The 22,840-nt window shown below is 38.3% G+C and overlaps 1 protein-coding gene across 1 annotated transcript in view; it reads left to right on the forward strand.

The window, feature by feature from the left end:
- Positions 1-389: 389 nt before the first annotated feature.
- The window catches only part of htr1d (5-hydroxytryptamine (serotonin) receptor 1D, G protein-coupled), a 29,365-nt gene continuing 6,914 nt past the window's right edge, over positions 390-22,840 (forward strand). Inside the window, exon 1 of the mRNA XM_044142476.1 lies at positions 390-688. The gene's annotated coding sequence lies outside the window, so the exon portion shown is untranslated. The remainder of the gene's footprint in view (positions 689-22,840) is intronic.

A 22,840-nucleotide genomic window follows, 5' to 3' on the forward strand; every position in this document is an offset into this window, starting at 1 on the left:
TGATTTCTTTTTGTCCCGAATGTGTTGCCATACTCAGAAATCCACTCGAATCCTCTGCAGCTGTTTACAAACCAGAATGAAAAAGCACATTCCTATCAAAATGCTCACAGAGAGAAATAAACGTGTCCCGGATTATATTTTCGTTTTAATTGTAAAGTTTTAAGCCTAAAAATTGCAGCAGTTGCGTAACAGAGACTCGCGTGTTCCTGTCCTGAACCTCCGTGGGTCCACAGGGTCTCGCAGCCTCTTGCCTCTCCTTCCTCTCCGTGTTTTATGTGTGGGTGTAGTGTCTTTAACTGGTGGAGGAAGGGAGGGGGCTGCAGTGTGTGCGCGCCCATGTAACCCAAACTAAACGTGACCCGCAGATCTGGGCTACCTGGTGAATTTCCTCCAACATTTCCGTGGACTGGATGTTCTGGTTTCTTCTCACGGCTGCGTTTCGCAACATGACCCACTCAAGTTCCGTGGACCGCGGCGCCCGGACTCTGAGCTTTCCTCCGCGATGTGCAGCAGACCTCGGCACTGACTGCTCAGCTGGAGCATCGCAGAAGCTGCTGCGCTGAATGACTCCGAGCCGCGGCGTCCCGTTTGTGCGTAAATTCCGGACGCCGCTTCTGCGCGGTTTGCCACGTTTCTCTTGCGCTCCGCGTTTAATCAGAAATCTTTTACTGAGCGGGACGCGCACACGGTAAGTGGAATAACTGTTTAATGTCTACAGCCATTCCCTTCACCATTCTGGCGGCTCAGGCTCAGAAACATCCTCGAAAATAACCGGAGAAAAGGCAGAAACATCTGTAGAGATCAGCTGCCAGGAGGGGGAGGATGAGGTCCAGAAGTTTCCTGGAGATTAGGATGTTCGAGGCATCGTTTGATGAAAACCTAAATATTTTGCATGATAAAGTAGATAAAGGCAGAAGCTGCAGCTCTATCAGCGATCTTGGATTCGTATTGCTGAGCTTTTGTCAAACTGCGTCCTAGTTAAAGTTTACAAGCTCCTTAATAAGAACGACCACATTTAGGAGTTTGTTAACTCTTAAATGTGCTTTAATCTAACCTGTCTGTGCCATTTCATCCTCTGCATCATAAGTAATAAGAAGTCACTCTGGCGCCCCCTCTAGCGCAGCGCCCCGTCAGTTCTTCCCACTTTTTGCGCCAATATTCATTTTCCTTTGAGGCCTTCGCCGTTTTTCTGGTTTCTGCTGATTCAGTTGTTTTAAAGGGTTTGAAATCAGAAAGTTGTGGGTTCGATTCCAGCTTCCCTTTGAGCAAATGAATGTGCTGCAAGTTTGAAATCCAACAGAAAATATAGGAACTCTTTTGTTTTCCTTGTTTATGCATGAAAGTGTGACGTTTGTCTTATTTTAATGAAGCAGAAACGAACATGATGGTTTTAGAGCGATAATTTCTGGTGCATTTAAAGATCTGATCAGGTTCTTCTTTAATGTCTGGGTTCACATTCGCAGCTGATTTTATGTCGAAAATGAAGAAGGAGAGTTAAAATATTGTCATTAAAGTGAAAAACAGCTCAAATGTATAATTGAACTCAGTCCAGAGTTCTGAGTCGTTTCTCTCTGCATTAACTGGAGGAAAGCAGGCAGTGAGCAGCATCCAGTCCAGCTCCAGCTGGGAGGAGGGATGGATCTGTCCTCTGTGCTCTCAAGCTTTTCAGAAACCCACTCTGGAGTCGGAGCCGCGGTTCTGCTTTCAGCAGCCGGCTGATGCCAGAGATTTCAAACAGGATGAGGGCAGCAAACGTTCCTCCATTTCATTCCCACATCTGGATTTTCTGCTGAATCAATGAAACAACTCTTACAAATTCAAACAATAATTTTAATATTAAGTGATCTAAAACTTATTATTCTCCCTTCGCATCGTAAAGAAGAAGTCTCTTTATGCAAATTGTAAAATCAAGTATTAATATTTAATGGTTGTTTTAAGTGCATAGAGGAAGGAACCTGTAAAATAAATTTACCTGAAGGGAAGAAACCTTCTGAAAGGAAGGAGCTGTTGACACTGATTTGTAATTCACTCAGTCGCCTCAGGACAGATTATAATTTCCCCGTCAGAATATTGAGCTAAAAGTGGATTTGTAATCCAGATCTGAGGGAATTCCAATAACTGAAGTATAAGGAGAAACAACATTCAATAACGACAGAGAATATTCAAAAACAGCACAAACAACTCTGACAGGCCGTAAAATCTGCTTTTTTAAAAATCAAGAACATATCTGGTGCTGCTTTGATTATTCGTGGCAAGTTTTAGAAATATTTTAATTTATTTCTGTCTCAGAGTGCGATTCCCTCACTCAGCTCCTTCAGACTAGTGGCAGCAGCAGGAATTAGCCAAGCTCATTATACCAACTACTCCTCAGTCCAATGCTCCTAAAGTAGGAGCTTCTTAAAGAGACGGGAGCCCAATTTCAGTCAGATGTAACGTTAGCTGCATTCCAGTGGACCAGCTAACTGCAGTTTGGAGCTACGGAAATACGTTAGCTTAACGGAAATATGACAAAACACACTACTTGTTTTAATAAAACGTCTTGGTGCTAGCATTTTCACTGCGCACGAGTCATGTGACCAACTGGACGTTACTACTGGTGGAAACCACAAAGAAGACAACAGGAAGTGGTTGGAAGATGATGGTTGTTTTTAATGACTTATGGAGAGAACAAACTTATTCCTGTGTGATTTTGTTTTGCATTCTATTTTATTGGAAACATTGCAGTTGTTTAATTGTGTTTTTGGCATCAGTGGAATATTGACAGGAGTTTTTCTCACATTTGTAATAAAAACACAGCTACAGTTTTGTTAATGTGCTATAAAATGTCACCATATGGCTGGAAAAGACTCATAGTAGTTTAGTAAATTTAGTTCAATTAGGGACCAAAATGGCAGCATTTGTTACATTTAATTGCAGCAAGCTCCTCTGGATGGTCTACCAGTCTGTCGTTGCCAGCGTCCTCTTCTATGCTGTGACATGCTGGGGAGGAAGCATTAAGAAGAGGGATGCTGGACGACTAGACAGGCTGGTAAGGAAAGCCGGCTCTGTAGTGGAATCTGAACTGGACTGCATTATGTCAGTATCAGATATGTCAGTGTCCTTATAGTGTCATACAGACTGATGGACTGATGGACTGATGGACTCTGACTGACTCTGTCGGCTACATTATAAGTCAACATGCACTCCTCCATTCTGGTAACTGCTTTAAATTTAAATTTAGCTCTTAGGATTTTTAGTGTTTTTAGTATTTTTAGCTCTTAGTAATGTTGGTCTGGTAATTGTGTTAATTTGGTGATTTAGTGTTTTTGTGGTATATTGTGTGAATTGTTGTGTATGTTGTGTGTAATGTCTTGAGCTGCTGGGACCTTGAATTTCCCCTTTGGGGATCAATAAATTATTCATAATCATCATCATCATCATCACATTTCCAGCTGTTGCAGTTCACTTTCTCACTACAGAGTCAAAATAATTGAAAAACCAGTTCTTCTCCTCGCCTGAGGGGGCACTGCACCAAAAGGAAACAACAAAAACCTCTGAAGAAGACAATTCAGTAAAAGACCTCAAGTCATTTCTCCTGCTAGCGCTCGAAGCTAACACATTTGTTGTGGTTGTATTTACCCAGAATGCCATGCGCTGTAGTCCACTTCCTGCTTTTGGAGCGGCCTCTGGTCCACTTGGCGTTCACATATGCATTTGAACAGAACCAGTTTGCTGTTTTGGTCGGTTACACATTCCCAGTAAATGAAGTGGATTTTCCAGACGAACGATGTGAAAAGTTTCCTTGGATTCAGAGTCAGATTCTGGTGGTCCAGGTGGAAACGCATCACTGTCCGTTTCACCGTCTCTCTAACCGCCGCTGTGACTCCAGGTGAGCGAGAGTCACAGCAGGTTGAACTCTGACCTCCAGTCCAGTCCAGGACCATGTGTAAGTTGTAAGGTCCCACCAAACCTTTGACCAAATCTACGCCCCTGCATGAATGAAGGAGTGGGAGACGGATAGAAGACTTACTAACCATTATTTTGGTAATAGATTCTGATGATTAATCAATTAATTGGATAAAAAATTGGCACCTTCTGCAAATTTTTCATTCAACCCTTTAGGTCTTTTTGTACATAGAATATTAGAAATATATTTAAAGATGCATAAAATTCAATTCTAAAAAATAAGCATTTTCAAACGCCTGATCATTCAAATATTAAAGAATCTGCAGCTAAAACATCAAACATATTTACAAAGATTCTTTTGTATATTAAATGCAAAATGTTTATTTTTCGTAAAGTTTTGGCTTCGTGATTTATTCTTTGAACAACTGACCTTTTTTGAGAAAACTTACTCCAGATGATAATTAATTACTAAATTAATGGAAAATTATTTCAATCATTGATTAGTAATGATTAATTTGATGAATCACTTCTTTCCTAGAAGAATCTGTGTCTTATTTGCATTTCTGAGTGTGTTGTTCTGTGAACAATTAGCCTTTATTGAGTCTATAAACTCCAGTTAACGATTAATCAATTAGTAAATTAGTTTTCAGGTTGCTGGGCGTTCACTCATCCAGCCGTGACTTTGAGTTAAAAATGTTTAAAGTTGACAGGAAATGTGAAAATATCACTTGCTAGTTATACATTATCAGAAGATGAATAAATGGACTCAGATCAAGTTTCCCAAACTAAATTCACGACTTTCTGCAGCTCAGTGGAGGCATTTTCCTCAATCAGTCATTTCTGTGTTTATTTCACACAAGACATTTTCCTGTCAGGTGGAATTTACAATCTATTGCACTAAAAAATGTACAATCTATTGCACTAAAAAACATAACAGTTGCAACATTTTGAGCAATCGTGCATCAAGTCGAAGACGCCGTCTCACATCCTGTAGTTGTGAAACTGCAAGGATTTTGGGAGGGAAGTTATTTTAAAAGATAAGTTTTAAAATAAGTTGACTAGCTTAGTCTGTTTTTAGCTCAGCTGTAGCCGCGTAGCGACGATTATTCTGATCAATTCTGATTAATTGATTATTGAGATAATTGTCAACTAATCCAGTAATCGATTAATGGCTAACTGGATAACTGGTGAGAAAAAAAAACATATTCAGAAAAGTAATTAAGTCAAAACTGTATAAAAATAAATACATTTCAGATAAACTCCTCAAATCGTTTTAGCTTCAAGTCCAGATTTATTGTAGGAATCCTGCAGTTTTGACTTTTAGGCAATAAAATCTTTATTTTCTAATCTTAAAATAATTTGTTTATTGTATCTTTTAATGTATAAAAAGGCTGAAGTGACTCAATGTAAAATCAGTAGAATGTGTAATTTTTATTTCAGTCAATCAATAAATCATCAGAAGAATGAATAGATTAATCAGTTATTAGTAAAATAATATTAGTGGCAGAAACAGTTTTTACTCTTTCTGTCTTTTTACCAGCTTAGTAAAACTAAATAAATCAAGATTTCTTGTTCTCACTGATTCATTTATTCCGACTTAAAGAGGAAATCTGAACTTTGCTGTGGACGTCCTGATGGAAAGGTTGCCTTGTGGGATTTGAATAGGCCAGTCTGTGGGATGTTGTGCGTATTTCCTTGGTCGTTTCATGGACCTGGAGGTGTGAAAGAACAAGAAGCAGATCTCGCACTAAATCGCAGCTTTGTTTCTCTTTTCTTAACGTAAACTCTTCTGCTCTGATTTTTCTCCTCTGCAGGATATTGTAGCAAAATATCTGAAGTTATTTGTCACTGTTTTTGTGTTAACTTGTCCTGCGGCGTCTTATTCAGCGTCTTATTCAGCGGATCATGGAGCAACATCTGTGAGGACGAGTTAAGCTGCTAAACTGTAAAACTAAATCCATCGGCTGTCTGCAGCGTCCACATGTCGTCTCAGCAACAATCTGGAGAAACTGGAAACAGACTAAAGGTCCGACTCAGCGGCTGACAGGAGAACAGCAGCAGAATGAAAAACTGTCTTAGAAATAGACGATTTAAAATAAAACCTGAATAAATAAATAAAAAACTCCTGCAACATTCTAGTTGATGTTTCTTTGGAAAAGTTTGGTGTCATAATGATTATTTTGATTTATGATGTTTTTTAGCGTTCTCTTCATTTCGGTGTTTCTTAAAAGATTTGCTGTCCTTTTTTCATAACTAAGCTGTTGAAAAAGGAAAATTTAAATTCAAATAACTGTCCATTGATTTAATCATCGATTATCAATAAATGGAGACTCAAAAAAGGCAAATTACTGAAGGAACAACACACTCAGTAATGAAGACAAAAATGTACAAAAACATGTTTTGTACTTAAGAAATCTAAAAAACTTTCTGTAAATATTCAAAATGTTATGAGATATGAGAAAAGAAAAGCTCTTATGAAGCATCTTTTGCTATTTTTGATGAATAAATTGATCCAAACAACGATCCTCTGATCGACCCGACGCTGAACTTTCCTCATGTTTGTTTTAATTCATTTAAAAAAGGAATTGATTTATTTATCTGCACTTTTTAATGGAATTTCTAAAAGGATATAAAAAGGCTGAAATGACAAATCTGAAGAATATGCCAATTTGACATTTGATTAATTGATTAATCACCAAAATGATTGAATAATCAATAACCAAAATAATAGTTTTAGTTACTAATAATAGTTTTAACAGAAAGTTGGGTCCACTAATAATCTGCCAGCGGAACCAGAACCTTTTGCTTCATATTTAGGAATTATTTCTTTGAAAAGCTCCCAAATCTTTCTGTAAAGTTCAAAAGTAAGTTTTGTCTCTTTTCAAATGTAGTAAAAATATTTGCCCTAAAAACTAGAAATACTTGGTAATATTTAGTTTTTCTCCTTGTTTCTGCTGCTCTTTTCCTTCCAGTGAATTTTCCAATAATCAAAGTTCCTCATCATGATTGTTTTCTTTGTTAAATGAATCATCAGGACCTGCTGTTTGAGTTTCACTCTACATCCAGATACAAATGTGATTAGAAAACATTCATAATTTAGAAGCAGTTTGGGTTTTTCTAACATGTAGAGAAGACATGTGAGAAACTTCTCTGGTAACTTCTTAGAAAACATGAAATCCTGCGAGCTGAGATGATTTTCCTTAGAAGAGGATGTGAGAGTTTCATTGAGCTTCACGTCTCCAAAACGCACCGCGTCTCCGTGTTCAGTAAACACAGTTTGGTAAATCCTCCATCTTTGCTGCGTGTTCTCCGTCCGGCTCTCTGCCTGTGATGATGGAGCTGAGATGTTTCTGGACAAAACATGGAGGATCCTTTTGGCCGCTGAGTCGCCTGCAGCTCCAGGACTCGCTGCCCGGAACTGTTTCCGAACTGTTTCCGAACCGTTTCCGAACCGTTTGCGAACCGTTTCCGAACTGTTTCCGAACTGTTTCCGAACTGTTTGCAAACCGTTTCCGAACCGTTTCCGAACCGTTTCCGAACCGTTTGCGAACCGTTTCCGAACCGTTTGCGAACTGTTTCCGAACCGTTTGCGAACCGTTTCCGAACCATTTCCGAACCGTTTGCGAACTGTTTCCGAACTGTTTGCGAACTGTTTGCGAACTGTTTCCGAACTGTTTCCGAACTGTTTGCGAACCGTTTCCGAACCGTTTCCGAACTGTTTCCGAACCGTTTGCGAACTGTTTGCGAACTGTTTCCGAACCGTTTGCGAACTGTTTGCAAACTGTTTCCGAACCGTTTCTGAACTGTTTGCAAACTTTTTGCGAACTGTTTCCGAACTGTTTCCGAACTGTTTGCGAACCGTTTCCAAACCGTTTCCGAACTGTTTGCGAACTGTTTGCGAACTGTTTCCGAACCGTTTGCGAACTGTTTGCGAACTGTTTCCGAACCGTTTGCGAACTGTTTGCAAACTGTTTCCGAACTGTTTCTGAACTGTTTGCGAACTTTTTGCGAACTGTTTCCGAACTGTTTGCGAACCGTTTCCGAACCGTTTCCGAACTGTTTGCGAACTGTTTGCGAACTGTTTCCGAACCGTTTGCGAACTTTTTGCGAACTGTTTCCGAACTGTTTCCGAACTGTTTGCGAACTGTTTCCGAACTGTTTCCGAACTGTTTGCGAACCGTTTCCGAACCGTTTCCGAACTGTTTGCGAACCGTTTCCGAACTGTTTGCGAACTGTTTCCGAACTGTTTCCGAACTGTTTGCGAACCGTTTCCGAACCGTTTCCGAACCGTTTGCGAACCGTTTCCGAACCGTTTCCGAACCGTTTGCGAACTGTTTCCGAACTGTTTGCGAACTGTTTGCGAACTGTTTCCGAACTGTTTCCGAACTGTTTGCGAACCGTTTCCGAACCGTTTCCGAACTGTTTCCGAACCGTTTGCGAACTGTTTGCGAACTGTTTCCGAACCGTTTGCGAACTGTTTGCAAACTGTTTCCGAACCGTTTCTGAACTGTTTGCAAACTTTTTGCGAACTGTTTCCGAACTGTTTCCGAACTGTTTGCAAACCGTTTCCGAACTGTTTGCGAACTGTTTGCGAACTGTTTCCGAACCGTTTGCGAACTGTTTCCGAACTGTTTCTGAACTGTTTGCGAACTTTTTGCGAACTGTTTCCGAACTGTTTCCGAACTGTTTGCGAACCGTTTCCGAACCGTTTCCGAACTGTTTGCGAACTGTTTGCGAACTGTTTCCGAACCGTTTGCGAACTTTTTGCGAACTGTTTCCGAACTGTTTCCGAACTGTTTGCGAACTGTTTCCGAACCGTTTCCGAACTGTTTGCGAACCGTTTCCGAACTGTTTGCGAACTGTTTCCGAACCGTTTCTACATGAACTCACAGCCACTTAAAGGGGAAGTCTTTGTTCTTCTAAAAACTTCCCAGGCACTTAAAGAAAACCACGGAAACAGTAGTTAATGTTTTTGGTGCCTGGAAAATGAGCTGTTTGAAAACGTTCCAGTTGTTGAGGAGCCAAAAGAATGTAAATGTAAATAAGACTGGAAGTAGTAAAAGTAAAACGTAGACATTCAGGAAATACATCAAGAGTAAAAAAGTGTTTGATAAAAAGTAACTGATCAAATTATCAATCATTTAATATTTAAAAATGACATCATCAGATGGACCAAAACATAAAGTTTGGTGGATATTTTGTTATTTTAATGATCATGTGACTAACATAACTTCATAATAACCAAATAAAGCAACAAATAAAAAGTTTCCAAATCAGTTTCTTTCCATAAAAACAGTTACTCAAGTAAATGTAACTAGTTACTACCTTGTTACTACCTAGTTACTACCTAGTTACTACCTAGTTACTACCTTGTTACTACCCAACTCTCCAAGATGGAGGCCAAGCTGCTGCCACAAGATGGCGCTGCAGCTCTCGTTAGTTTACAGGGAGTTTTTATTTTTCCAGGAGAAGAAGAACCTTCCCATCTAAAGTAGTTTATTTCATTAGTACGGCCTACAAAGCCAATATTTTTAGAATGAAGTAACTTTAATTAAGCTAATGTCTTTAATTTGGTGCTTTTGGGCCAATTCAAAATTCAGACATACCTTCTCAAACCCAAAGAGAAAGGAAATGGGTTTTTTTCACTTGTATTAATTCATATTCTTCAAAGAGTTATTGTAGATGGGGATGGCTGATGGTGGATTTCCTGTAGCAGTCTGTGTTACAGCAAACTCCCATGAAGGGAAGGGTCAGAGTTCATTTTATGTCCATTCCCTCCTTAACATTTGGTGTTTCCAACATCCCAGTAAATCTGGTTAATAATGAGATATCCAACCTTATCTTCTGCCTCGAACGCATCGTGTCATTTGTGAATCTCCTGGTAAGAAAGTCTCAAAAATCTGCATTTACCAATTTTAATGTGTATTTTATTACTAATTGTTCACTTTATGTTGTACACTTACAAATCTTGCCTTACGTTTGTTGTCCACCTTCTCAATCTTTTTGAGACTAATTTAACTCCTTATGTCCAGCCTCGTTACCTGGCAACCCGAGCAGAGTTCCAGCACCATGGTTGCTGGAAAAGACCAGAATTTGGATTTAAAGTGACAGGACGCCTTAAAATGGCTCAGAGAAGCCACTAAAACCTTATTATGTGAGAATGACTTTGTGCAAACAAAATGTAATGAAGATGTTTTGTATAGACCATAAACTAATCCCAACCTGTTCCAGGCTCTGTCTTTAGCTGACAGGCTGTAGGATAAAGATGCTCCTTCAGGGAGTAGAGACAGATCTGGTCCAGAGAAAAGAGCTTTTCAGATGCTGCTAATGTTGCTGCTAATGTTGCTGCTAATGTTGCTGCTGCGTGTTAATGATGTTTGGGTGTGTATAGGTGCTGCAGCAAACGGTTTCTGGGAGACACAAAGAAGGCAAATGATCTCTGCACATTTCACTAAAAGAAACACGTTGAGATGAAAAATAGAACGATGTAGTCCACTGCACTGCAAAAACAGAAAATCTTACCAAGGATTTTGGTTCTAGTTTCTGGTGCAAATATCACAGAAAACCTGAAAAAAGACTAAATTAATAAGTAACTTTAAAAAAATATAAAAAATCACCAGTTAGTGGATATAAAGAAACGTTAAGATTTTGCTCAACAAAACAGCAAAGAACCAGTTAGAAAAGAGAACAAAGAACAAAAAACTAAATAAAAATAAACAAAGAAATTGATGCAAAACAACATAATAAGATTGAAATTGTTTATGAGGGTCAGGATCCTTTTTCTTTTAATCTTGGCAGTTATTTTCTGATTATTATTATTATCATTTTCCTTTTACTAATATTTTTGTTTTAGCTAATTTAGAGTCACAAAGATTCAAGTAACTTTTCAGGAATTATTGATCCTGAAAACTTACTATTATTATTATTATTATTGATCTAAACTTATTTAGATCAATAATTACTCAATATTGATAGAAAAGTTTGTTTTTTTTTCCTTTTTTTTCCTGGATTGCAAGTTATAATAATACAAATATTATAAATTCAGTGGACAGGTGAAAATTTAAATGGAATAATAAGGAATGCAGCGTTAAGCTATTTTTGCTTTCATATTCTGTTTACCTGCACAACCAAATGCGATTAAAGCGGCTTTAGGAACAACGTCTGCACATTAATGCACTTCAGGGAAGATTTCTGACTCTTCAGGGTGTTTCTGCAGCTGGACGCGTCGCTCTGCTGCTTCAGCTGCCAGGAAAACTCTGTTGTCATCAACTAAGTTGAAGTACTTCCATACTTCAGGTCACTTTAGCATTTAAGAGCCATTAAAATCTCCCGTGGGCTTTATTTTGAAAAAATATGGCATCTCATTTCATTCTTACACAGATAACTCAGATTTATTTGTCCTCTGAAGGTTTTACTGGATTGTCTGGAGGATTTAAATCCATGAAGGGTTTAAACTTTATTTATTTAAAAACATTTACTGTGTGACTATTGGAGCCTTTTGAAGGTTTACTGAAAACATTTTGGCAACTTTATGCAGATAAAATGTGTCACTTAGACCATCAGTGCCGTTTTGTTCAGACAATAAGTAGAGCTAGCGAGGCTACATGTTGATTAGCTTTGTGTTTAGCTAGCTAGATTTTATATAGATAGATATGAATATTTGTACTTTATTCACATATTATTTTGATCACTTCTTCCTGTGCTTTAGATTTTATTCTGGCGTTGTGAGGATTCGACCTTTAGACCTTGCAGCCGGTCGGGACGCAGCGTTGAGAGAAGCGTTCTGGAGCGGCGTGGCGTTAGCAGACGCTGCCGATGATGATGATGATGATGATGATGATGATGAATAATTTATTGATCCCCAAAGGGGAAATTCAAGGTCCCAGCAGCTCAAGACATTACACACAACATACACAACAATTCACACAATATACCACAAAAACACTAAATCACCAAATTAACACAATTACCAGACCAACATTACTAAGAGCTAAAAATACTAAAAAACACTAAAATCCTAAGAGCTAAATTTAAATTTAAAGCAGTTGCCAGAATGGAGGAGTGCATGTTGACTTATAATGTAGCCCACAGAGTCAGTCAGAGTCCATCAGTCCATCAGTCTGTATGACACTATAAGGAGTGTGGAGGTGAAGTCTGCTGTGTCGATGGACTAAGCAGAGAAGTCCACTTCTCCCCTGCCCTTCAGTGAAGCATTGTACAGTAATATGGCCCTTGGTACAAAGTCTCCAGCTGATCAGACTCTTCTGCTGCATGATGGTACTGTGGAGTGGATGACAGTCGTTGTCCATGATGTTGAGTAACTTATTCAGGGTCCTTTTATCTGATACTGACATGATGCAGTCCAGTTCAGTCTCCACTACAGAGCCGGCTTTCCTTACCAGCCTGTCTAGTCGTCCAGCATCCCTCTTCTTAATGCTTCCTCCCCAGCATGTCACAGCATAGAAGATGACGCTGGCAACGACAGACTGGTAGACCATCCAGAGGAGCTTGCTGCAGACATTGAAGGACCTCAGCCTCCTCAGGAAGTACAAGCTGCTCTGCCCCTTCTTGTAGAGTGCATCAATATTAGCTGACCAATCCAGTTCCTGTTATCATCCTGTTATCAAGCTCCTGAACGGTTTGTGCTGATTGTTCAGGGCTGCATGGTTTCCTGTCACGATGAAACAAAGAGATTACATTTATGAACATAAGAAAATTAAACTCAAGCTTTTCAGAAAGTAAAAAAGTTTCTTCTCTTAATAATTCACTGCATTAAACCAAACCTTGAAGGAATGTTACAATTTTTTCTTTATCCATTCATCCATTTCTGCTCTTTATGTAAAGCACAGAAACATTTTCTCAGTTTGAATTAAAATAACTTTATTGAACTGTTTCTTTGATTGTGGATGTGGAAAGCTTTTCCTTAAGCATTTCTCTAAGGATATAAAATAATGCCCAGATCTTTGGTTTGCATCTGCAGCTTTCATTGGTGATATGGGTTATGTTAGCACAGCGACCCTGGGGGTGTAGAAAATCAGATAAAAAGTTATCTACGCTTCTTGCAAATAGAATAAAAAGATATTTTAGCTGAATGTGTGTTTCTTATTTTAGAGAGTGTGAAGCATCGTCCAAACTGAATGTAAAATGAATGTTTTTGGCTGGTTGGAGGTGTTTCTTGTTACCAGACGGCTGATCTCTGAGATGAAAAGCCTTCGAATACGTATTAAAGGTATTAAAGTATCATGTGTTTTCCAGTCGTATAATGGAATTTTATACCACAATCAAGTAACTGTGTTACTTTCAGCTGTTATCAAAATGCTGTATGTGTCAAATATGATTTAACAAAATGTTACTTCCTTGAGGTTTCTTTAAAAACGCCTGCTCTTTCTGAAACTCTGCTGTCAGAAAGTCTTCACAATGTTAAGAAAGTTAAAGAGGGATTTAATAACCATTGAATGAACTCAGCAGATCTGCAGTTCTACCAGGTCTTTGCTAATTGCAACTGGCTAGTTTGAAGGAGCTGCAAGGGGGAGGAGCTGCGTCTCAAAGCTCCTCCCCCTTCACTCATTCGTTTTGCAGAACTGAATGGTTGCTATGGAGACAAAAGTATTTCTCAAACTTTCATGAAAGGTTCAAGGCGACACTGCAGGTTTGGTTTTGATGAGAGGATAAATTATAACACGACGTAAAGCTAAAAAACGTCGATTTTACATGATAAAATCTCTTCTAATTACAACAAAACTGATGTATTTTTAGACATTTTCTGTTTATACTGTGTTAGTTAATTAGAATATATTGGAACGTTTAATTTATAATAATGTTCTAGTTTTACTGGAGCATGAACATGATTCAACTGAATTCATCATATTTATATATCACCAATTCACATTTACAAACTATTCAGTCACAATTTATTTCCAATTTATTCTGGTTATCAAATATTGCATTAAATTCAGGTTATTATTCAAATTAATTTAAAACGTTTCTATCTAAGTTCACTACTCCTCCTGCGTTGCGTTATTGACTTTACAGTAGTTGCTAGATAACGGGTGGAGCTCTGCTTTGGTTGCTAGGTAACGGGTGGAGCTCTGCTTTGGTTGCTAGGTAACAGCGATCAATGCCTGCTGATTTGTAACATTACATTCTGTAGATTTTTTTAACGGTTTATTTTCCAGACACCAAAGAAAAAAACTGGATGTTTTTTTTAAATGCTTGATTTGTTTTTAAAACAGCATAATGTGAATTTTACATAATAGTGCCTCTTTAAGTCACAAAAATCAAACTTCCTCACATCTTTTGTTATAAGTTTGGTGTAAAAAGTCCAAATATATTTGACAAAAAAATAGAGAAAAAAAGTTATAAAAAATGAGTATGGCTGTTGTTCTAGTAATAAAGTTCTACTGTTTTCTAATCAGAACATCGAAAAATAAATTATGCACATCAAACACCCCCATACACTTCTTGACAAGAGATCCTGGAAGCAAACTGTGGACAACTAAAGCTAAAAAGTTCTTGTTTATTTTTATTTTTTAATTCTCCTAACATTTCAATGTGATTTCCAATCCTGAGAGATGGAGACTGAACTCTGTCAGCTGGAAACATGGACGTCTTTCAATAATTCGTCAATCACAAAATATAGACCACTAATGGCTCAGGCGGCGGTGAAAGTGAGGATCAGAGGTTTAATGCGTATAGATCCGGACATCACGACCCCTGCTGCCATTTTAACTGCCAGATTGTCAGGAACTATGAAAACAACTTCCAACTGGAGGGCCCCGTGTTCAGACAGAGCTCTAATGATGCAAACAGATTAGAGAAATGAAAGGAAAGAAAACGGTGAGAATCTGAGCCAAAAAAGACAAGAATAAACCGAAGGGTAGAAGGTTAGATCCTCCTGATTGACGACGAAACACAATTAGCTTTGCCTGAGACGGTGCAGTGCGGAGGATTGTCCCCTCCAGTGAAACAATGCTGTGAAAACTGATGAAAAGAGAGGAGAAGCTGACATTGTACGTTGAGAGACACACTGATTTTCTCACAGTCCGATTCCTTGCGAAGACTCCTGCTGTACATCCAATAAAAACACAACAGCTTCAGTTCCCTGAAGGGGTGAAAATCCACTGTTAAACAAACACCCAGCAGGACAAAAGCTGACAAGAGACGACAGATAAAAGGCGACAGAACAAACTGGAGCTGGTTTTGGTTCATGTTGGGCTTTTTCAATTGAGTTTCTTTAAGTTATGTGCATTTATTTCCCCAAAACTCAACTGAAGATGATTCTCTCCAGAAAATCTGAGTGGCTCTCCTACATTTCTTGTTTTTCAGAAAAGAAACATTTCATAGCAAAAACAAAATTCTTTATAATTTCTTGGAACATTGTGTCCAGCTAATACCAGTACAAACATTAAAACCTGACAAGGAGGCAGCAATGGGCACTGCTAGCTAAACAGTTAGCTATGCTAACGCTAAATTCCTAATCTTAAACAGTAAAGCACTGTACTAACATGGTATTTAGTGTAAGCTAATGCTAGATGCTATGCTAAATTCAACCATGTTGATGCCCACATTTCACCATAGTATATCGCCCCCAACAGGGTGAAATTTGTTATTGCACACCTACCACCTATGGTGGTGCTTTGCTAATTCTTACTAATTTGCTAACTGTTTATTGTATGACTGATGCATTCTGGGTGTAAAGTAAATGTAATTTCCATTTCTCAAGATGAGGATGTCAGGAGAGGAAGCAGAACCTTTTGCTTAAACAGTCTTCATCCACTTCAAAATAAGAGCGTGAATACAAGAAATCTTCCCCAAAACATTTTAAAGTTTTGGGGAAGATATTTGGGGGAAATAAAAATGTTGAGTTTTATTTTACTGAAAACGTACAAAGCAGCCAAGTAAATTATCACTTCAGAATTCTAGTTTATTCATTTAAGCTAAGTGTGCTAAATGTTTTAAATGTTAGCAAAATTGCTATGTTGCTAGAAGTGAAATTAGCTGCATAACTAGTGGATTTTTAAGGAACTGAGTCTGTTTAGCAGCACCTTTGTGATGATTTAGAGCTGATAATTGGAGGTCAGTCCTGCTTGTCCAACATCAGTGTCTGACCGTACAAATGTACTTCTGGAAAAATGGTAAAGACTCCCGTAAACACACTCTTCAACATCGTTGAAAGCTCGTTATTCCTCCAGATTGTTGGTTGACATTTTGTAGAGTTCATAATTATCAAACCTGAGTGAGTTATTCACCCAAATGTTTGTCCTGCTGCGCATCTGAACACGTTTCCACTGTCATAAAAGGAGACTTTTCACCTTTTCTAAGAAGGTTTTCAGTGCATACAGGAAAAGCTTCCAGGGCCTTTCATGTTATCCTCAGTGCTGCTCTTGTTAAACATCGGCTGTTATCTGCTGGATGGATCATTTCTTTCCAACCTTCAGTGACTCACTGGCCCTTCGCCTTTATGACTCATACGCTCAACAAAACGGCTGTTGCTTCTCATCCATTCAGCTAAACTCCCACTTCTCTCCCTGGATCTTTCTCCCTCCAACAAACATTACTTTTTAAATACAGATGTTTCATCTCAATTTGTCTACTTCAGAGGGAGATCGATGGACCGATGGTGTCTCATCAGTTTGTTTAATTAGAACAACTGGGTAAAAATAAGAACTCCTAGTGTGATGTTGAGTCTCCATTATCTTCATTGGTTTCCAACACTGAGAGAAATAAAGCTGCTTGAAGCTTAACTTGCTTTATTTAGTGTACCCTCCACCTATTATTGGATTTTAATTCATGGAAAATTTTTCTATTCAAGGTTTTTCTTTTATAGAGCGTGACTAAAATATTCTACAGAAAATGCATCTTTGAAGGTTGAGATACCAGATGAAAAGCTACTGGCTGGCATTTGCATGGCGGCCAATCTAGTTCATTTCCTTGGCACGGATTGGCTGAACCCCCATCAGCAACCACAGGACAGCAGTAGAGCTGAACTGTAGTGCCAAGATGATTTCCATTTGGAACGTTTCTGTTCCTCCATTTTGGTTCTCCACTGCGTCTACAAACGGCCCAAAAGCTTAAAAACCAGTCAGCCGCGTTTGGGCAACAGCTTAAAGGTTTTTGTTGTCTGGAAAACAAACTATGTGAAAAGCAACAGATTGTTAAGTCACTTTTTGTGAGCGCTGAGCCGTTACCTAGCAACCGCAGCCAAGCCCCGTTACCTAGCAACCGCAGCCAAGCCCCGTTACCTAGCAACCGCAGCCAAGCCCCGTTACCTAGCAACCGCAGCCAAGCCAAGCCCCGTTACCTAGCAACCAGATTTCCAGCAGGTTTAGTCAGTTAGTTTTCCGGCTGTATGCGCCTTATGATGTGTTTGGTTGTTGATTTACTGATTTGGGTTTAAAGCAACAGTAGAACTGAGCAGAATAAAATATCGTTATCTAAGAATGAAATGATGTAATGATCATGTATTGATAACCCATAAACCTGAGCTGATCAAGGAAACACCTGGAAGGTCCATTTGGTATCTGAACTAAAAACAAAATTTAGTTTCAGATATTTTTGGATTTCAGCAAATCATCATCAACCAAATATCAGTAATATATTGAGTTTGTATGTTTGTTGTAGGGTTAGATAACCCTAACCCTAAAATAAAGTAGGAAAAAATTCACTAGTAGAGGAAAGTGCAGGTTCATAATAACTAAAATCTAAATAAATGTTTCCACTGTGTAACTGATCCAAATAAAACAGCAAAACAAGCTTTCTGTAATAATATAGTGTCTGTAAACCTTTTAGTTTCCACATAAACAAGTACAGACACCAAACCTTAAAGCTCGACTCCAACAGTCTGACCTGCAAACCCCTGAAACCCGGATGGACCTCAGAAAACCAGATAAAAGTGGAGCTTTTTGCAAACAGGACCGTGAAACTCCCAATTGTGACGTTTCTTTTTCTCTTCTACAGGAGCTATAGACGAGAAAAAAACGACTTTCCTGAAATATTAAACAGTGGATTAATGTTTAATATCGCGCCTTTTGGAGAGGCGTTCCTGCTAAAGTCAAATGTTGTGCCTAAGTGACGACATTTTGCTGGAAACCTGAGAAAAATGAACTTGACAAATGAAGATGCGGTGTGATTTCGGCTGTAGCTGAGAGTCAGTGTGTAAACCGGAGAACAAACTCGACACAGCAGAACACAGAACCAGATTATCATCTCAGATTAGCAGAAGAAACAGCCAAACATCAGTGAAGCACAAGATGTCTTTTCAGATTCAGGTGGTCAAACGGGTCCAACTGAAACCAACCAGGACAAATAAATGCAGCAAATAATGATTAAAACAGACTGGTGAGACTATAGATATCTATAGATATAGATATAGATCTATATCTATATAGATATCTATATATATATACAGATAGATGTTTAGATATAGATATATATAGATGCTGATATATATTTAACAAAACTGTTAAACTGTAATTTGAAATCAAACTAATTTTTCCTGCTACGCAGCTAAACTGTCTTGTTTTCAGTAATCTGTTCCCTTGGTATTTAATCCCAGAGATTATCCCTCTGAGCCGCCGTAACGAACGCCGAGGTCTGAACTTCATTTTGTCGTTAATTTCTCCTGCAGTTTATTTTATTTTCCTGCGGTGGAATTGCTCTCCATAAATCCTCAGAAACCGGCTGGGCCTGTAGGAACCGATTGTTCTGAACGTCTTTTTACTGCGGCCGGGTCCAGAGGCGCTGAGTACCGAATGCTTTTACTGCAGTCCACGCAGCTTGGCTGCAGCAGAGATGCTGCAGCAGAGATGCTGCAGCATGGTGAGAACAGGCAGAAATAAAAGATGATGATCGCTCTCTCTCCAATCACACTGGTTCTCATAACATCCGTTGTTAGAGGACTGACTTCCTGTTAGAGGACTGACTTCCTGTTAGAGGACTGACTTCCTGTTAGAGGACTGGATGAATTGGACTCAATTTCATTCATCACTATTTAATAATATCTACAAATTTAAACATTTGCTGGTAAAAAGCCTTATTGTTTCATATTGCAGCAGTTTAATCTCACAAAATGTTAAGAAATTGATTGCATTACATTAATTGAAGGACAACACTGTAAAAACACAAAATCTTACCAAGTAATTTTTGTCTAGTTTCTGCAAAACTCACTTTAATTAAGACAAAGATTAGATTAGATTGGAAAGTGCAATTTATAATTTCTCAGTTTATGTTGTTGTGCTGATCTGAAACATTTAATTGATAAATATTGGATGTTTTCTGCACACTGCAGCTCACTCAGCTTCTTCTATGCATGAGGTTTTTATCGCAGACAGTTCTGATGAGCCCATCAACATCGTAATAAAGTCCAGCCATCGCAGTGGCTTGGCAGAAACACCGACTGCAAAATTAGGATTATTTTAAAATGCAGCCGCCTGACTTCAACATCCGTCTCTCCAGCCTCACTAAATCAGATTCATTCACTCCACACTTTAGCAAACACCGGCCATTAGCTGACTGCGGGTGGCTCTGCCTCCTCGGAGGTAAATCGATTATCCCATCTCCACCGGGCCTGGTGGCTTCAGAGGGGATTACCGTTTCAGAACAGCATCAGCATGGCCTTCAGATTAATGTTTGGATTTTTTGGCTTCTTTTCTATTACAATCCTGTTTTTCTACTTTTGTTGATGAGGAAAAATTATGCTGTAGAGCTTTACACTGCAAAAACACAAAATCTTGTATTTTTGATTTAGTTTCTCATGCAAATAACCATCTTCTGAAGTTTATTTATTTCTGGTTTTGTGCTGTTTGATTCTTCATCTTTTTATGTATTTATATTTATATTGTGTGTTGTGTCTGTTTATATAACCTGCACTTTAACTTGAGTCTCAATCTCGTTTTAATCTGTTGATGACAATGACAAATAAATTTTATCTTATCTAAATACTTTGAAATAAGGCAAAAGTAACTTACAAGTAACTTTTCATCTTATTTTGAGTAAATAATAACTTAATTTTGGCAAAAAATTGCTGGTTTCATTGGGAGATTATTTCACTTTTAACAAGGGTGTACAAACTTTTTGCCATGTTTGCTAAAATTAAAGAGTCAAAATTAGTCCAGGTGCAAACAAACATAAAATCAAGCCAATCTGGTCGCCTGCTGTTTACAGTAGATTCAAAGCTTGAAAGGGATTTTTACACTAACGTGTTTTAAAGAAGAACTAAAAATCCATTTCAACCTAAAACTCTGAAAATGTCTGGCTAAACTTTGACATTTTCTAGAAAAAGTGTTGGAAAAATGTCAACATTTGATATTCAGAAATCACCATGTGACATTAATCTGAAATTTAAATTTTTTTCTCCCAAATTAACTTTTTCAAGAAGGTTTCTAAGATAACTTTTCTGGCAGAAATGGATAACCTGTTACCACTTTAATCTGGCATTTTGCTGTATGAAAAGTTAGTTTTGAGTTTCTCTTGGTCTTAATTGAATACATTATTGTCAGTAATAATAAGAGCCGAATCTGGGTCACTTTGTTTCAAAGTGTTTGCTGTATTAACCCAAATAAATAAAGAATCAAATCTGAACTGGTTGCACCCGACTTGGCTGTCAGGAAAAGTCTCTTGGTTTTACTTTTTGTTAAAACTTGGTTATAAAAACACAAATACTTTGTATGTATTTTACATTTTCCTGAGTGAGACAATTATGCTGTTGACAATTTTGACCCTGATTCCAAATTAAAAGTCTCCATCTGCCAAATTTGTTTCATTTTTCTATTGCAGTTGAGGGCCACACAAAATCAGTCTAAGGGCCACAAGTGGCCCCGAGCCGCATGTTGGACACCGCTGACCAGTGACATAAACTGGAACAAGCAGATTTTCATCAATATTAAGACATTATTTACTTCAAACAAGCTCCTACTGTCCCAATGAAAAGTTGCTTCTAAGTTTTTACAAATTTTATTTACAGTGTATTTGTACCATAAACGAGACTAAAAATACTTGGTCCTATTTTGTGTTTTTGCAGTGCGAGCCACGCCTCGCTGTATTAGATCTTCAATTTCAAGGCCAGATGTAGCCGTAATATATTTTTCGAGAGGCAGCGTCCAGACAAATCCTTTCCTCTGGTCCATTCATTAAGACGCTCATCAGCTGGTTCTGTTTGTTCCCCGGTCCATTTGGAGATAAGCCTCGTTTTGGACTTCTTGATAGATGGCCAAACAGTTTAATCAGTTTTCATCAAACATGCTAATGCACATGCTTGTGTGTGTGTGTGTGTGTGTGTGTGTGTGTGTGTGTGCAGGAAAACACTGGAATCATATTACAGGGCAGCTGCTTGAAACCAGATCAAGAGACTTGATCGACTCTCCACAACAATCTCATTGCTTGCTGACCGCGCTGTGAATCCAATAAAACAACGCTGAGCGCTCTTAACAGACACTTTCCAGTCTCTTCTGATGCAGTGAAGTGTGGCTGTGCAAGCTGTGTTGATGCTTCGCCTGTCAGCAGCTGAAGACGTCTACAGGACGGGTTTCATGGAGGTTTTTATGACTAAAAAACTTAAATATTCACTATTTATTCTGGTGGATCATCAAGATGAAGATTGAGCTTTGAACAAACTGAACAGGGAAATGACTGAAATCTACATTTAAATTCAGGATGTTAATTTCCTGATCAAATGTTTATGACTATCAGCATGTGGTTGGCACAACGGCTAATGCGCCAATAGTGTAGCTAATGTTTTGTTTAGCGCCTTTGCTATCTTTGAACGCCAGTTAGCGCCCTCAGCTTCCTCAAAGTTATTTTTCTGGACAAATTCTATTGTGCTAATTCACCTAGCCGTTCTGCAAATAGTAATTTTTGTTTAGCGCTTTTGCTAACTTTGAAAACATTTAGCCTGCTTGGGGTTAGCTACATAATTGTTCCAGATAAATTCTAAAGCACTAATTTTTTTAGCTGTTTTGTAAACAACTAAGTAATTTTTTTGTTTAGCGCTTTGGAGATTTTTCTAACATTTAGCACACTTAGCTTCCCCTGTATTCATTTTTCCAGATAAGTCCTAAAGTGCTAATTTACTTGCCTGTTTTATAAACTTTCAGTCGAATAAAGGTTCAGTTAGTGACTTTTAAGAATTCGCCAAATATTAAGACGTTAATATTCATACTCTTATTTTGAAGAGTGTGATTTCTATTTCCTCTTCTCTCCTCCCCCTCAATAACTTTATTTAAAATAACAAACATATATGAACAAAGTAAAACACCAACAATAGAAAACAAGACAGATATAATATTTAAGGAGATTACCAAACATGAATTTCAAAATGTGTACTGAAGTTAGTGCTTTAGCATTAGCTTCCATTAATTACCATGTTGGTGAAGTGTTTACAGTTAGTGCTTTAGAGTTAGCACAGCTAACATTTTAGCCCTCTTTGGCTCTTGCTGAATTAGCCTTAAATTGTAAAAGTCGGGTTAGAGGTGATTTTCTGTTAGGCGTTGGCTTTGTACTGATTCCCAGGTGAGGAAACAAAAGCTTTCTGGTTTTATTTTACTGTGGCAGGATTGTTGAGCTGCACAAGAATCGGCCGTCCCTGAAGAGGCTGACGCAATAAAGCAGTTATTTTAAGTTTCTATAAAGATACTGAGGGTTATGTAACAAAGACATTAAATGTTAGGCCAAAGATATTTCACTTGTTTGAGGATCTATGGAGGCCGATCCTTCAAATTATAGATTATAGCACTTAGTTATGCCGTCTGGAGCACAATAACCATAAAAAGTATGACTGAGAAAAGCTAGAACAAAAGTATATATCTTCAACAATCCAGTTTCCTCGTGCGCCACAGAAATGCTGCTTTAAACTGCTGAGGAAAAAGTTATTTTGTACGGACCTGAAGGCTTCAGTGTGAGATCCAACTGGAGTCCTAATGTGTGCAATGAAGACTGGATCTTTAACGAGTATAACACTCAA

Source organism: Gambusia affinis, linkage group LG16 (assembly GCF_019740435.1).
Source record: "Gambusia affinis linkage group LG16, SWU_Gaff_1.0, whole genome shotgun sequence".
In the NCBI taxonomy this organism is placed as follows: domain Eukaryota; kingdom Metazoa; phylum Chordata; class Actinopteri; order Cyprinodontiformes; family Poeciliidae; genus Gambusia; species Gambusia affinis.